We start from the raw sequence: 17814 nt of genomic DNA, 5'->3' as shown, positions 1-17814 counted from the left end.
TGGTGGAAAGGTGGGCCATGGGCCAAGGAATAACTGATTAGATTTTGATCCAAATCCGGATATGTATGTGGAGCCAGAATCCAGATATGCATGAGGATCCAGGATATTTTTGTATGTTCCCAACATAACTCAAAAAGTAGTGAACAGATTTGGATGAAATTTGGTGGAAAGGTGGACCATGGGCCAAGGAACAACTGATTAGATTTTGATCCAAATCCAGATATGTATATGGAGCCAGAATCCAGATATGCATGAGGGTCCAGGATATTTTTGCCTTTTCCCAACGTAACTCAAAAAGCAGTGAACAGATTTTGATGAAATTTGGTGGACAGCTTTAGTATTATCCTAGGTTCAAGTGATTTGATTTTGATGTTGATAATATGAGGCTTGGTGGAGGTATTCACCCTACTGAGTGCCCTTCTAGTCTTAATTTATAGATTTGTTTTTCATTACTGTCTTTCAGGTAATGAATATGAAATGTGTTTCACAAAAATTGCATTATAAAATCATATAACAGCAATCATAGTATAAACTATGAAGTACAGCAGCCACATCATGTATCCAAATTAACTACTGTATTTTTGTGTATTAAAAATACTCAAGATTATTTTCCAAGGGAGCGTGAAATCACTTCAGAAACCGCTATCTGTTAGTCTATTTGATCTATCCCTTCACCAGTACACTGACTGAGTTGATGAAGTGAAGATTAATGTATGATTAATGTTTGGGAGACACAGCTTTTCTCTGCCTACTGAGGCATGCCATAAATCTGACATATGCAGCCAGTCAACAGATCAAATATTCTGACCTGCCTGTTACATCCCAGAGCCTCACATATTCCCATGAGCACCCAGATGAAGATTAGTAACCAACAGTTTAACGTTTAACTAGCAGTTTGTTAATGACTTGTAATTGTATCATAATTTAGTTACTTGGTGTTTGGTAAAGAAGGGTTGACTTTACGTCAGAAAACACTGATTCAATGACAAACTAGTCATTCAGCAGACAACTGATAACACGTCTATCCAGAGCAACTAGTTTCTAAGTTATTCATTAATGATTTGATTGTTAATCAGACATATAATTATCATTTATGTGTCAGGCAGTTATTCATGCAATGGTATGCAAATGCATGATCCAATTAAACAGCTACTTCAATTAAGATACAATCATTTAGTAATTAATTATTTAGTTAACAAGCATTGGACACCTAGTTTAAACAAATGCTTTAGCATTTAATCAACAATGATTAAATTATCAATATGTTTTGATTTTAAACATAAGCGGAAACATAATCTGAATAGCATTGTAGCACAATGCTGTTAATGACAATAAGGCACAAAATACACGTGTGTTTACCAAGTCAAGCCATCTCCTGGCTTTATAAAGGAATATGGTTCAACTACTCTGAAATGCTTTGTTTTTATTTATTTGTGTGTGTGTGTGTGTGTGTGTGTGTGTGTGTGTGTGTGTGTGTGTGTACAAGCAACAAAAACTTAATATATGCTGATCTAATATTAACTGTGAGGACCATGACTTGGGTCAAATAGTTAGCTAGAACATTCTCACAGAAAGTATTTTAAAGTATTTTTACACACTACAAAAAAGTATTTTTTGACAAAATATGAAGTCATTTTCATCAACCCTCTCAAATACAAATGACAAAAATCCCGTTTTGTATTTGAAGTAGTTTAAATACGTGTATTATAAATAGTATAAATACTATTACAGTAATGGTGGCATGTCAGAAAAGCAAAAATAATCATACAACAGTAATATTAGCATGAGGGGAGAGCAAAAACATCATACAATTGTAATATTAGCATGTGAGGAAAGCAAAAACATCAGCCAACAGGAACGTTAGCACATGAGGACAGCAAAAACATCATACAATAGAAATATTAGCATGAGGGGATAGCAAAAACATCATACAACAGTAATATTAGCATAAGGGGACAGCAAAAACATCATACAACAGTTATATTAGCATGAGGGGAGAGCAAAAACATCATACAACAGTAATATTAGCATGAGGGGACAGCAAAAACATCATACAACAGTAATATTAGCACGAGGGGACGGCAAAAACATCATACAACAGTAATATTAGCACGAGGGGATGGCAAAAACATCATACAACAGTAATATTAGCACGAGGGGATGGCAAAAACATCATACAACAGTAATATTAGCACGAGGGGACGGCAAAAAGATCATACAACAGTAATATTAGCACGAGGGGACGGCAAAAACATCATACAACAGTAATATTAGCACGAGGGGACGGCAAAAACATCATACAACAGTAATATTAGCACGAGGGGACGGCAAAAACATCATACAACAGTTATATTAGCACGAGGGGACGGCAAAAACATCATACAACAGTAATATTAGCACGAGGGGACGGCAAAAACATCATACAACAGTAATATTAGCACGAGGGGACGGCAAAAACATCATACAACAGTAATATTAGCACGAGGGGACGTCAAAAACATCATACAACAGTAATATTAGCACGAGGGGACGGCAAAAACATCATACAACAGTAATATTAGCACGAGGGGACGGCAAAAACATCATACAACAGTAATATTAGCACGAGGGGACGGCAAAAACATCATACAACAGTAATATTAGCACGAGGGGACGGCAAAAACATCATACAACAGTAATATTAGCACGAGGGGACGGCAAAAACATCATACAACAGTAATATTAGCACGAGGGGACGGCAAAAACATCATACAACAGTAATATTAGCACGAGGGGACGGCAAAAACATCATACAACAGTAATATTAGCACGAGGGGACGGCAAAAACATCATACAACAGTAATATTAGCACGAGGGGACGGCAAAAACATCATACAACAGTAATATTAGCACGAGGGGACGGCAAAAACATCATACAACAGTAATATTAGCACGAGGGGACGGCAAAAACATCATACAACAGTAATATTAGCACGAGGGGACGGCAAAAACATCACACAACAGTTATATTAGCACGAGGGGACGGCAGAAACATCACACAACAGTAATATTAGCACGAGGGGACGGCAAAAACATCACACAACAGTAATATTAGCACGAGGGGACGGCAAAAACATCACACAACAGTAATATTAGCACGAGGGGACGGCAAAAACATCACACAACAGTAATATTAGCACGAGGGGACGGCAAAAACATCACACAACAGTACTATTAGCACGAGGGGACGGCAAAAACATCACACAACAGTAATATTAGCACGAGGGGACGGCAAAAACATCACACAACAGTAATATTAGCACGAGGGGACGGCAAAAACATCACACAACAGTAATATTAGCACGAGGGGACGGCAAAAACATCACACAACAGTAATATTAGCACGAGGGGACGGCAAAAACATCACACAACAGTAATATTAGCACGAGGGGACGGCAAAAACATCACACAACAGTAATATTAGCACGAGGGGACGGCAGAAACATCACACAACAGTTATATTAGCACGAGGGGACGGCAGAAACATCATACAACAGTAATATTAGCACGAGGGGACGGCAAAAACATCACACAACAGTAATATTAGCACGAGGGGACGGCAAAAACATCACACAACAGTAATATTAGCACGAGGGGACGGCAAAAACATCACACAACAGTAATATTAGCACGAGGGGACAGCAAAAACATCATACAACAGTAATATTAGCACGAGGGGACGGCAAAAACATCATACAACAGTAATATTAGCACGAGGGGACGGCAAAAACATCATACAACAGTAATATTAGCATGTGAGGAGAGCAAAAACATCATACAACAGGAATGTTAGCATGTGTGGATGGCAAAAAAACCATCATGCAACAGGAATGTTAGCATGTGAGGAGAGCAAAAACATCATATACCATTAATGTTTGCACGTGAGGATGGCAAAAACCTCATACAACAGGAATATTAGCATGAGGGGACAGCAAAAACCTCATACAACAGGAATATTAGCATGTGAGGAGAGCGTAACGTGACCAGACGTCCTGGTTTGACCGGGACAGTCCCGATTTTGAGTTGCGTGTCCCCAGTTCCGACAAAGGTCCGTTGGGACGCTGAAATGTCCCGGTTTACACCAAACACTAACAAACTGTCCTGGTTACAGCGATCATACATAGCTGACGAGATGTCAATAAAGCTTCTAGCAATTCAGCATCAATGTGCGTGTGTGCGCAGTCAACCTTACAATGTATCTATTTGTACAATGTTGCAATATAGAGGCCGCATTATAACATTTTTTTTCCGCTAGCGACAATGCCGAACGGATGAGCACTGGGCGGAGATGTTCACACACTTCAAGAGTAGGGAGATTCCTTACAGCAATGTCAGCCAGCTTTGCCAGTTTGCCATGTGCCTACCTGGCACCAATGCTCCAGTTGAGCGAATATTGTCACTCATGACCAACACCTGGACTGACGAGAGGAATCGCATGACCGTGCCTACTCTCAAAGCCTTGCTCATTACCCGGGCCAATTTCAACGATACTCGCTCGCAGTTTCACAGCAGGCTCTTGGGCAATAAAGCGCTACGGGAGCAAATTCACTCATCATGTAAATATATGCAATAAAATGGCATCTTCTTTAGGGTGGGTGGGTTGGGTGGCTGTGTTTCTGAAACATTTTCTGCTGTCTTTCATCGGTTTCATCTGTCTTTAATCTGTATCACAGATTGTCTTGACTTGTTTGATGCTGTTGTCAACTCAGGGTTCACGTTTTCAAAATCGTTAATAGCCGATACTGGTTAAGATTAAACAGAGGCATTTTGGGTAAAGGTTCGGAGGTGACAACGATTAGACTCATGCGCTCGTTGCTGTTACAATGCATAGCCTATTGTTTAAAAAAAAAAGTTCATCGCATAAAATCTTGATGTTAATATGCAAGCAATGCATTTTCTTGGCGTTTTCACAAAGGTGAAATAAATCAGTTGAAGTTTAGGCTGTTGGCCTATTCCCTATCATCACATCTGTTGTCTGATTTTCTTACTTTAACTGAATGGTGATAGAAGTACATGTAGATAACAAGAAAATACTTGATTATTCTCTGAAATGTTGATAAAAGTGAGCTTCTACAAAATGATAAAAGCACCTGTCTGAGCCATGGTTTGAGCCGATGCATGTTTACATCAAAACGCGTGTGCATGCACGACTATCACGGTCATGCGCAAAGTGTCCCGGTTTTAGACTCGGGAAATCTGGTCGCCCTAGGAGAGCAAAAACATCATATACCATTAATGTTAGCACGTGAGAATGGCAAAAACATCATGCAACAGGAATGTTAGCATGTGAGGAGAGCAAAAACATCATATACCATTAATGTTAGCATGTGAGGATGGCAAAAACATCATACAACAGAAATGTTAGCACGTGAGGACAGAAAAAAAAATCATACAACAGGAATATTAGCATGTGAAGAGTGCAAAAACATCATACAACAGGAATGTTAGCATGTGAGGATGGCAAAAAAAAAATACAACAGGAATGTTAGCATGTGAGGAGAGCAAAAACATCATATACCATTAATGTTAGCACGTGAGAAAGTCAAAATCATCATACAACAGGAATATTAGCATGTGAGGATGGAAAAAAAACCCATCATACAACAGGAATATTAGCATGTGAAGAGCGCAAAAACATCATACAACAGGAATGTTAGCATGTGAGGATAGCAAAAAAAATACCTCATCATACAACAGGAATATTAGCATGTGAGGATGGCAAAAAAAAAAACCTCATCATACAACAGGAATATTAGCATGTGAGGATGGCAAAAAAAAAACCTCATCATACAACAGGAATATTAGCACGTGAGGATGGCAAAAAAATACCTCATCATACAACAGGAATATTAGCATGTGAGGACAGCAAAAAAAATCATACAACAGGAATGTTAGCATGTGAGGATGGCAAAAAAAAAATCATACAACAGGAATATTAGCATGTGAAGAGTGCAAAAACATCATACAACAGGAATGTTAGCACGTGAGGATGGCAAAAAAAAAAAAAACTCATCATACAACAGGAATATTAGCATGTGAGGACAGCAAAAAAATCATACAACAGGAATATTAGCACGTGAAGAGCGCAAAAAAATCATACAACAGGAATATTAGCATGTGAAGAGCGCAAAAACATCATACAACAGGAATATTAGCATGTGAGGACAGCAAAAAAATCATACAACAGGAATGTTAGCATGTGAGGATGGCAAAAAAAAATCATACAACAGGAATATTAGCATGTGAAGAGCGCAAAAACATCATACAACAGTGATGTTAGCATGAGAGGATAGCAAATTAATAATATTTGCATGTGAGAAGAGAAAAATGAATCATATAGCAGTAATATTAGCATGTGAGGAGAGCAAAAATCAAAACAGTAGTGTTAGCACATAGGTTAGCGGAACAAGAATCTTAGCTCCAGTGATTTCGGCATGTTCAGATCATTCTATTTTGCCTAAGCAGCACACACACACACACACACACACACACACACACACACACACACACACAAAAAAAAAAATATTTGAATGATTTATTTAATTGGTCATGATATAAGTGTGATCACGAACATAAGAAAACGGAAGAGGAAGCTGCTCTGCTGCGTCTTTTCATTAATTGCTAACATGGGGGAGATTTCACTGTGCGTTATCTATGACATGATCCCTGTAATCCCTCGTCTTAGTAATATAATGTGATTCAGAAACACAGATTTTGACCTCTACAGTACATATATCCAATATCACAGCTATGTGTGAATAAATTACAGTCGCTAGATTGATTGAACCCAGATGCTGTTGCCATACTGTAAAAGCGTGCATGCAGCATGTGTGTGTGTGTGTGCGGTGTGTCCCACACTGCCATTTTGCTAATGATTTGGCACTGAAAGTCAGGGGACAGATGGGGAGTGCAGGCGTTCCATTGAATAAAAAATGAAAGACACATTTCCTGTGATGAGCAAAAAAAAAAAAAAAAGCGCCTGCCGTTTTGAAACTTTAGACAACCACGTGCTCCAGGGGAGGAAAAAAGAGGAAAGAAAAACAGAAAGAAGGAAGGAAAAAAGAAGGGAGTTGATTGCATTCAGCACCTTTCGGAGTCAATGCTGTAGCAGTGATGAATTAATTGCATTGAATTGCTCAGTCGATGATGTTGTAAGACATCTGGATCTGAAGAAATGTTTCAGATCATTAGAGGCATCTTCTTAGGTTGTCCTCTGGCATTTTTCTTTCTTCTTCCTGTCCCACTGAATGCCAACACTGAAACTACGACAGATAGGACTGGAGGCTTCGACTCAATCAGGACGCTCTGTGCTAAAAATGGACTTTGCCCCATAGCTGTGTTCGATGCATTATGCGAGGCTATGAGTAAAAAGGAAAAGGGGGAGACTTTTGGCTTTTTTGGCCTGCTAACAATAGATCCTTTGTTTTAGCCGTCAGGGGGGTTTGATGAGCTGCATGATGAGGAGGACTAGCGAGTGCCGTGAGGAAGAGTGTCTGGCGTAGGGAGGCTCGGTGTGCACTAGTTAATCAAGTCGCATCCCAGCCACAGCACATCCTGTGGGAGCGAGTGGGCGGCCGGGGGCCACGCGGCCACATCAAACAATGGCTTTTTGTTGTAAACAAAGTCAGGGCAGCCTGCCGGGGGCTCAACCTCCCTCTCCCACTCTCTTTCTCTCGTTCTCTCTTTCTCTTCTCCTGTCTCTCTCTCTCTCCCCCTCTTTCTTTCTTCCTCTCTCTGGCCCCAACACCACGGGATCTCGTCCAGCAGGGCTGCAAGTCCCGACTTTCTGTCAAACAAATCCACGCTGGCCTTTTCCAAGCACTTTTCATTTGTATGCACAAGCCCATAAGCTTGGCACCAACTCGCACAAAGAGAGAAACCATGTCGATAAAATGCAAAACAGCAGCAGGGCAAGTAAACATGCGTTTGCTCACAGCCCATAGTCAGAAACAGCCTGATGTTAATGACTCTATCTTTCTGGCCGGTACAATTTTTTTGTAGCCTTCAGCAAGAATGTGAATGATATAATATTTATATAATATCATAGTTTTATGATGTTTTGTAAATATAGCACTTTCGTTTCAATGAATGACAAAGAATTTGAGAAAAGATGGACTTAAGTGTCATTTTTAAGGCTGTAAAATGTAAGTAAAACAAAATGCAGTTCTCTTATGAGGGCTCCAAGTGATAAAGTGCTTGCACTTATTATTATCTCATCTCATCTCATTATCTCTAGCCGCTTTATCCTGTTCTACAGGGTTGCAGGCAAGCTGGAGCCTATCCCAGCTGACTACGGGCGAAAGGCGGGGTACACCCTGGACAAGTCGCCAGGTCATCACAGGGCTGACACACAGAGACAACCATTCACACTCACATTCACACCTACGGTCAATTTAGAGTCACCAGTTAACCTAACCTGCATGTCTTTGGACTGTGGGGGAAACCAGAGCACCCGGAGGAAACCCACGCAGACACGGGGAGAACATGCAAACTCCACACAGAAAGGCCCTCGCCGGCCACGGGGCTCGAACCCGGACCTTCTTGCTGTGAGGCGACAGCGCTAACCACTACACCACCGTGCCGCCCATTATTATTATTATGTTCTTTTATTTAAGTGTGTGTGTTTGTATTTATATGCTGTCTTTGTCCTTGGAAGGGTTCCCTATAAGTACTTGTCGTTTATTTGAGTTTTAAATAACAAAAATTGACCCAGAGTTTATTTTATCCATCAGCCGCACTGTGGAAGCAAACAAGTAGCCTCTACACTCACCGGCCATTTTAATAGGAACCTGTTCTTGATTCTAAAGATCCCTGTTCTTGGCTGGCAGGAGTGGAACCCAATATGTTGCATGTTGAGATGCTTTTCTGCTCACCACGGTTGTAAAGAGTTGCTATATCCTTCCTGGCAAAAAAGCTCGAACCAATCTGCGGTGGGTTTCCCAAAAGCCTAATACTAAGTGTCTTAACTAGGAGAGAGTGTTCATTGTGCTGCTCACTGTACCATTTAACGATGACCTTTGTGCTGCGATGCTTTTGGGAAACCCACCCCTAGCCATTTTCCTCTGACCTCTCTTATCAACAAGGCATGTGTTTCCACCCACAGAACTGTCCCTCCCTCAGTGTTTTTGTTTTTCGCACCATCCTACAACCCCGATTCCAAAAAAGTTGGGACAAAGTACAAATTGTAAATAAAAACGGAATGCAATGATGTGGAAGTTTCAAAATTCCATATTTTATTCAGAATAGAACATAGATGACATATCAAATGTTTAAACTGAGAAAATGTATCATTTAAAGAGAAAAATTAGGTGATTTTAAATTTCATGACAACAACACATCTCAAAAAAGTTGGGACAAGGCCATGTTTACCACTGTGAGGCATCCCCTTTTCTCTTTACAACAGTCTGTAAACGTCTGGGGACTGAGGAGACAAGTTGCTCAAGTTTAGGGATAGGAATGTTAACCCATTCTTGTCTAATGTAGGATTCTAGTTGCTCAACTGTCTTAGGTCTTTTTTGTCGTATCTTCCGTTTTATGATGCGCCGAATGTTTTCTATGGGTGAAAGATCTGGACTGCAGGCTGGCCAGTTCAGTACCCAGACCCTTCTTCTACGCAGCCATGATGCTGTAATTGATGCAGTATGTGGTTTGGCATTGTCATGTTGGAAAATGCAAGGCCTTCCCTGAAAGAGACGTCGTCTGGATGGGAGCATATGTTGCTCTAGAACCTGGATATACCTTTCAGCATTGATGGTGTCTTTCCAGATGTGTAAGCTGCCCATGCCACACGCACTAATGCAACCCCATACCATCAGAGATGCAGGCTTCTGAACTGAGCGCTGATAACAACTTGGGTCGTCCTTCTCCTCTTTAGTCCGAATGACATGGCGTCCCTGATTTCCATAAAGAGCTTCAAATTTTGATTCGTCTGACCACAGAACAGTTTTCCACTTTGCCACAGTCCATTTTAAATGAGCCTTGGCCCAGAGAAGACGTCTGCGCTTCTGGATCATGTTTAGATACGGCTTCTTCTTTGAACTATAGAGTTTTAGCTGGCAACGGCGGATGGCACGGTGAATTGTGTTCACAGATAATGTTCTCTGGAAATATTCCTGAGCCCATTTTGTGATTTCCAATACAGAAGCATGCCTGTATGTGATGCAGTGCCGTCTAAGGGCCCGAAGATCACGGGCACCCAGTATGGTTTTCCGGCCTTGACCCTTACGCACAGAGATTCTTCCAGATTCTCTGAATCTTTTGATGATATTATGCACTGTAGATGATGATATGTTCAAACTCTTTGCAATTTTACACTGTGAACTCCTTTCTGATATTGCTCCACTATTTGTCGACGCAGAATTAGGGGGATTGGTGATCCTCTTCCCATCTTTACTTCTGAGAGCCGCTGCCACTCCAAGATGCTCTTTTTATACCCAGTCATGTTAATGACCTATTGCCAATTGACCTAATGAGTTGCAATTTGGTCCTCCAGCTGTTCCGTTTTTGTACCTTTAACTTTTCCAGCCTCTTATTGCCCCTGTCCCAACTTTTTTGAGATGTGTTGCTGTCATGAAATTTCAAATGAGCCAATATTTGGCATGAAATTTCAAAATGTCTCACTTTCGACATTTGATATGTTGTCTATGTTCTATTGTGAATACAATATCAGTTTTTGAGATTTGTAAATTATTGCATTTCATTTTTATTTACAATTTGCACTTTGTCCCAACTTTTTTGGAATCGGGGTTGTATGTCAACTCTAGAGACTGTTTGTTGTGAGTGAAACCCCCCAGGAGATCAGCAGTTTCTGAAATACTCAAACCAGTCCATCTGGCTCAAACCAACACACTTTCATGCCACGGTGAAAGAAAGATCCCATTCTGATGTTACTCTGGTAACATCACAGTAACCTTTGAGATCCCATTCTGATGTTTGAACATTGTGAACATTAACTCAAGCTCTTGATTTGTATCTGCATGATTTTGTGCATCAAGGGACCGGCTGATTAGAGGTGTATGGGTGTTCCTAATAAAGTGGCCGGCGAGTGTGTATATATATATATATATATATATATATATCCTTTGACTTGCTTTAAATCCTTTGCAGCAGATATTTCTAGAAAACACAGAAGCTTGCCTGTCTGATCGTTTGACACATTTGACAGCGAGGAAGACTGAGCGGAGCCGTAATGAACACCTAAGTCAAGAGAGGAGCATGATATGTAACCAAACAGAGATAGACAGTACACTCAAATAAAAAAGAAAACCAAATATTGTGTTTTCAGCCTGAGTGTGATCATAGCAAACATCAGATGTAATCAGAGCTTATACTCTTGTCCTCGGTTTACAAAACAATGTGTTTGCTTTCCCCATGAAACTATGTCATTAAGCACTTATAACAAAGGCGACTGGAAATGTGGTGCCAAGTAAAGTGGCAATACATCAATTACCATCTGCTCAGCGTTCAAGCAATCCACTGTAAACTAAAAGCTTGGGTCTTCGGTAGCATTTTCAGGTCAGCGTTGGACAGATAGGATTGTGTCCTAACACTTGGCTCAGTGGGACATGTGGGATGAGCACTGAAGCAACAGCTGTCAGGCAGACCTGGCCATCAACACCCATGATAGCGTAGACGAGAAAGAGAAATGGGGTAGCCTCCAGGGATTTCTGTGAAAGATACTATCAAAAGGTGTTAGAGGGCAGATCCACCTGGTTGTCTGAAATTTTACACCACATGGTCTTTCAGTCCGAGTGATCGGATGCGGCTTCTTCAGCATCAGCCTTTATATTTACTTAAGATTATTATCCTTTTCATGGATAGGCTGTTAAATTTTGAAGTGCTTTTTATAACTAAAAAAAATCACTTTTATTAAAGCAGAACTGAAGTCATTTTTAAACTTGCTTTATTTCTTAATTAACGTGTTATTCAATTACGTTTTCGGTTTTAGTAACCTTATATCGTGACTCGTATTGGCAACTAATTGCAATTAAATATTATACTTATCGGCCTATTCGGTTTTTAGCCATGTTGAATTTAGTTAGTTTGGTCCACGGCAGGCGTCGCTTATCCGCGCGATCTTCACGAGACTTGTGCGAGACTTCGAAACGTGAAGAGTCAGCCAGCTGTCGGTGCCGCCATTTTGAAAACTGTTTTCCAAACGAAATATTGCACAAAAACGAGTTTAAATGACGATTATTCAAATTTTCCTGATTGCTATCAAAACAAACAACTTCCGGCTTGATTACATCAGCATTTTAAAGAAGGCGCTCGCGTCTTTTGACAACATTGGCAGATGTTGGTCACTTTGATTTCCGCTGTACATTTTACTTCCGTCCTACGATGTCTCACACAGGTCTCAGCAAATCTCGTTTACAGCCATTGCTTTGACATATAGACTGATATATTCATCTCATCTCATTATCTCTAGCCGCTTTATCCTGTGGGTCGCAGGCAAGCTGGAGCCTATCCCAGCTGACTACGGGCGAAAGGCGGGGTACACCCTGGACAAGTCGCCAGGTCATCACAGGGCTGACACATAGACACAGACAACCATTCACACTCACATTCACACCTACGGTCAATTTAGGTGGGGTTTACATTAGACCGTATCAGCGGATCATCAGATTAACGTTTTTAAACGATTAGTGTGCACACAGCAACACCAATACACGATTTGCGTGCACACAGCAACACCAATACACGGATACGCTCGGCTCTGCAGGTATCCTGCGCTCCAAATCACTCCGCCCTGAGCAGCGAGTGCCCTCTGGAGGGTGCGCACTCCGGCCCTGCGCAGCTCACAGAGTGCGCGAGTATAGCGCACAAGCAGTGATTCGGGACTGAGCCGCTGTGTGTGTGATCCCAGCGCATATCACTTACCACTTGCAAGTGGAAGGATGGCAAGCCTAAAGACCATCATAACTACACAATGGGCAGTATTTGCATCAGTATTTGCAGTATTTTCATACTTTTATACTCTTTAATGAAAGGTGATACAAGGCGGAAGTCCACGCCGTTTTTCAGCAGTCGCGTCACATAACCAACGCCAGCGAATCAGGAAGGTGGATGTCACAGTGACGTTGTCCAATGATGACGCCAGCTAGAGCTCAGCACAGCGTATCCGCGTATCTCAATGTTTACACAGCACCAGACCAGACACGATCTGGATTGAATACGTGGACCCTGGCGGATTCCCGTTTCCCGGCGTTTCCAGGCAGTTTAATGTAAACGGACAGTGCATCCGCAAAGAAAACGAGACAGATACGGTCTAATGTAAACTTGGCCTTAGAGTCACCAGTTAACCTAACCTGCATGTCTTTGGACTGTGGGGGAAACCGGAGCACCCGGAGGAAACCCACGCGGACACGGGGAGAACATGCAAACTCCGCACAGAAAGGCCCTCGCCGGCCACGGGGCTCGAACCCGGACCTTCTTGCTGTGAGGCGACAGCGCTAACCACTACACCACCGTGCCGCCCGACTGATATAGTACATAGCATATTTCAAACACTCATAACTTGCTATAGCAGTGACAAAATAGCTATCAAAAATGCATTCCTATATTTAATAAAATGAGAAATAGAATTCTGATAATAAAAAATTTGCCTTCAGTTCTCCTTTAAAATGTTACTGTGTCTCAAAGATGCAACATAAAGCAAATGAAAAGCATTTGCTGTTGTTGCTGCATATTATGCGCAGTGTATTTCGAAATATGCTTTTAATCCCTTTATTTCTGAACTAATATTTTGTGCAAACAAATTCAATTTAATTCTTTGCCTTTTTTTAATCTTTATATCTGGTGTCTAAGTACATACCAGAAACCCTTAGACTCATTTTAATCTGCTGTAGGTGGTTAAAAATGATGTCCTATTTAAAAAGAAATGCATGTTGTCTGCCATTTCGTTGCCTCAACAATAAATTTCAGGTCCGTTTGAATAGGGAAAGATCTACAACGTGCAAGGAATCAGATAAACAACCACTGTTTTAGGAAATAAGTACTGAATAAAAACACTTGGGGTCTGGTGTAATCGGAAAATACAGTAGTTATTGATTGTACGTTGTGTGGAGGGTGTGTTATTACTCTCTGGTGGTGTTTTAATCTTCTGATGCAACAGTGATTTGTCAATGTGAGTAATTTTTTATTTCTTAAAAAAAGAAGCACATTACTTTTTATTAGCTCATCTGGCTGTAAGGCCGATGAGCTGTTCCCATGACGTGGCGTCCGTCATCCATTCATCGTCCGTCATCCACAATTCAGTTAAATAGTGTCTCCTCCATCAGGTCCCCATGGATTTCCGTTCCGGTTGTTTTGTTTGAAAGAACTCATCACTCCGCACAAAACTTGGTTGGTGTTTTGTCAATTTTTTGCTGACTGCTATCCGTTGATGACCAACAAAGACTGCCTAATCTGTGTGGAAGAAGAAGAAGAAGCCTTTATTTGACACATGCACACTCAAGCACAGTGAAATTCATCCTCTGCATTTTACCCATCTGAAGCAGTGAACACACACACACACACACAGAGCAATGGGCAGCCATACAACAGTGCCCGGGGAGCAGTCAGGGGTTCGGTACCTTGCTCAAGGGCAATTCAGCCCAAGGCCACCCCATGTTAACCTAACTGCATGTCTTTGAACTGTGGGGAAAACTGAACCACCCAGAGGAAACCCATGCAGACAAGGGAAGAACATGCAAACTCCACACAGAAAGGGCCCCCCATCAGCCACTTGGCTCGAACCCAGAACCTTCTTGCTGTGAGGCGACAGTGCTAACCACTACACCATCGTGCCACCAAATTATTTATCCTTCCCTAGAGAAAGTTGGAGGTAATCGCAAGATTACCTCGTCCAAAACACAGTAACCTTTTAAAGGAGAACTGAAGGCAAATATTTTATTATCAAAATTCTATTTCTCATTTTATTAAATATAGGAATGCATTTTTGATAGCAATTTTGTCGCTGCTATAGCAAGTTATGAGTGTTTGAAAAAAAGATTTGGTAAGAAAAATTTCGTATTGATTATAAAATACTACTATTGACCTTTAAAGCACTAAATGGTCTCGCACCACAGTACCTGAGTGAACTTCTGCTCCTCTATGACCCGCCACGCCTACTTAGATCAAAAGGTGCAGGCTATCTGCTGGTACCTCGTATAGTGAAGGCTACATCAGGGGGCAGAGCCTTTTCTTACAAAGCCCCACAGTTATGGAACAGCCTTCCAAGTAATGTTTGGGAATCAGACACAGTCTCAGCATTTAAGACTAGGCTGAAAACATATCTGTTTAGTCAAGCCTTTTGTTAATGGTGTTTATGAGGTAAAGGAGTAGATCTGGAGGGTCCTCAGACATAGAGTGTTTTGGTAAACTGGGATGTATGGATGCTGTCAGTCCCCACTCGCTTGCTCACTCGAGTTTGTTGACGGTGTTGTGACTGGCTGCTTTATGTCCTGGGGCTCCCTCATGCCTGTGTTACCTTCTGGCTCTCTCCTTTTAGTTATGCTGTCATAGTTAGTTGCCGGAGTCCCTGCTTGTACTCGGTGCAATATGTATACTGCTCCTACTTATTCAGGTGACATTGGGCATACCTAACAACCTGTGTTTTTCTTTCCCTCCCCCCCACCCCAAATCTGTCCCTCTGAGTTACATGGAGTCAACAGGAAATCTTTTGGTGGAGAGGGTGGACACCTCGACTGGCTATCGTAGCCTGCAGGGAATCGGCCGTCAGACATTCTGTCGCATGTCCCAGACCCGGTGAAATGTAACTGAATTGTCTTGGCCAGCCCTAAGGGTCCCATCTGCATCTCATCATTGCTGAGGAGTGTGCTCCCATCACCCAATCAAGCATCCAGCCAGAGCAGGTCATGATATTTTTTACCATATTAACATGCCATTGTTGTGTGTTATGCCTGATGTAAAGACTCTCGTCTCTGCGAGCCTACCACACAGATTTAATACTTGTCATTTTTAGGGCATACCTAACAACCTGTGTTTTCTTTCTCTCTCCCCCCCCCCCAATCTGTCCCTCTGAGTTACATGTTGATCCTGGGATTGAGATGCTGGCCTCTTCTGCCCCTCGGACCTGCTTGATCCATCCTGGTGCCCTGTGTCTGGTCGGAGTTTTATCGCACCGCTCCTGTGAAGGATGGCCCCATGAGGACAGTTGAGGGTTATACCTGTTAAAACTGTTAATATTATAGTCAGGCTGTCTGTTGTTGCCCAAATGAGGATGGGTTCCCTTTTGAGTCTGGTTCCTCTCGAGGTTTCTTCCTCATGTTGTCTGAGGGAGTTTTTCCTTGCCACCGTCGCCACAGGCTTGCTCATTGTGGATAGATTAGGGATAAAATTAGCTCATGTTTTAAGTCGTTCAAATTCTGTAAAGCTGCTTTGCGACAATGTTTATTGTTAAAAGCGCTATACAAATAAACTTGATTTGATTTTGATTTGAATCGCAGCTCAGTTCAAGCAGGAGGCGGGGTTTATCCTGGACAGGTTGCCAGTCTAAGAAGTCTGAAATACAACATCTCCATGATGAACGGTCGGCTACTAAGGAGGGCCAGGAGTCAAGATTTATTTGTAGATGCTTGAGGTTCCATTGTATAGTGTCTTTATACTGTAGTCTTGGTCTACCCTTGCCTCAGCTTCCGAGTAAGAGCTGGGAGTACAGGAGTTGTCTGGGTAGACACCAGTGGCCTATGTGGTGGACATGACCGAGCCACCAGAGGTTTCTGTGAATGAGTATTTTTTCCATACTGGGAAGGCCGGCTTTGTTGAGAACCTCCTCATTTGTAATTTTGTCCCTCCAAGAGATCTTCATAATCAGTTGGAGGTGTCGCATCATGAAGGCAGATAATTTCTTGACTTGGTTACAGCAATGTGCTGAGCACAACAGCACAATAGACTTGACACTTGACATAGATTGATACATAGTGATTGTTTCATAGCCTGTCTTGAAGTCTTCCGAACTCCAAACTTGCTTTCGAAATTCTTCGACTGAGCTCCTCATCTAATCTCCCATCGCTGCTAATTATGCTACCCAGATAAGTAAAATATGTGCAACAAGCCAACTCCTGATTGTCCACCAGGACTAGTGGAATATCATGGGTTTTAATGTGAGGAATAGGTTGGTAGAGAACTTCTGTTTTGCTTATGTTGATCTTCAGTCCAAACATGTCTTTGAGGAGGAAACTGGAGCACAGAGGAAGCTGGAGGCAATCGCAGCTCACTTTGTGTAGGAGGAATCCATTTGAGAATCCATTTGCCAGTATGACTTGCACCTTCATGTTCATGTTGACCATCTGAATAAAGTTCGGAGAACACCCATACTTTTGCATTATCTGCCCCAGCCCATCGAATCCCACCATGTCAAAGGCTTTGGTGAAGTCTATAAAGACGACAATCAACAGCATGTTTAGCTCAATACACTTCTCTTGGAGCTGCTGGAGGCAGAATACCATGTCAATTGTGCTTCTCTCACCTCTGAAGCCACAGAATTTTTTGCAAACTTCCTTACCAGTACCTGCATTGTTTGGGTGTCATGGGCTACTAACATGCTGTCATCAGCAAAGAGGAGCTCCCTAACGAGTGCTTGGGAGGTTCTTCTCTTGCTCTTAAAGTGATGGATGTTGAACAAGTTTGCATCACCTCTTGTTTGAATATATACGCCTTCGCTACAGTCTTTAAAAGCCTCCTCCAGCATGGCAGAAAGGTACAAAGAGAATAAGGTTCTGCGAGTACGCACCCCTGCTTAACACTATTTGAGACGGGGAAGTACTCTGAGAA

This window comes from Neoarius graeffei, chromosome 1 (genome assembly GCF_027579695.1).
Source record: "Neoarius graeffei isolate fNeoGra1 chromosome 1, fNeoGra1.pri, whole genome shotgun sequence".
Classification (NCBI taxonomy): Eukaryota; Metazoa; Chordata; class Actinopteri; order Siluriformes; family Ariidae; genus Neoarius; species Neoarius graeffei.
Note: the sequence above shows the minus strand (reverse complement) of the source record.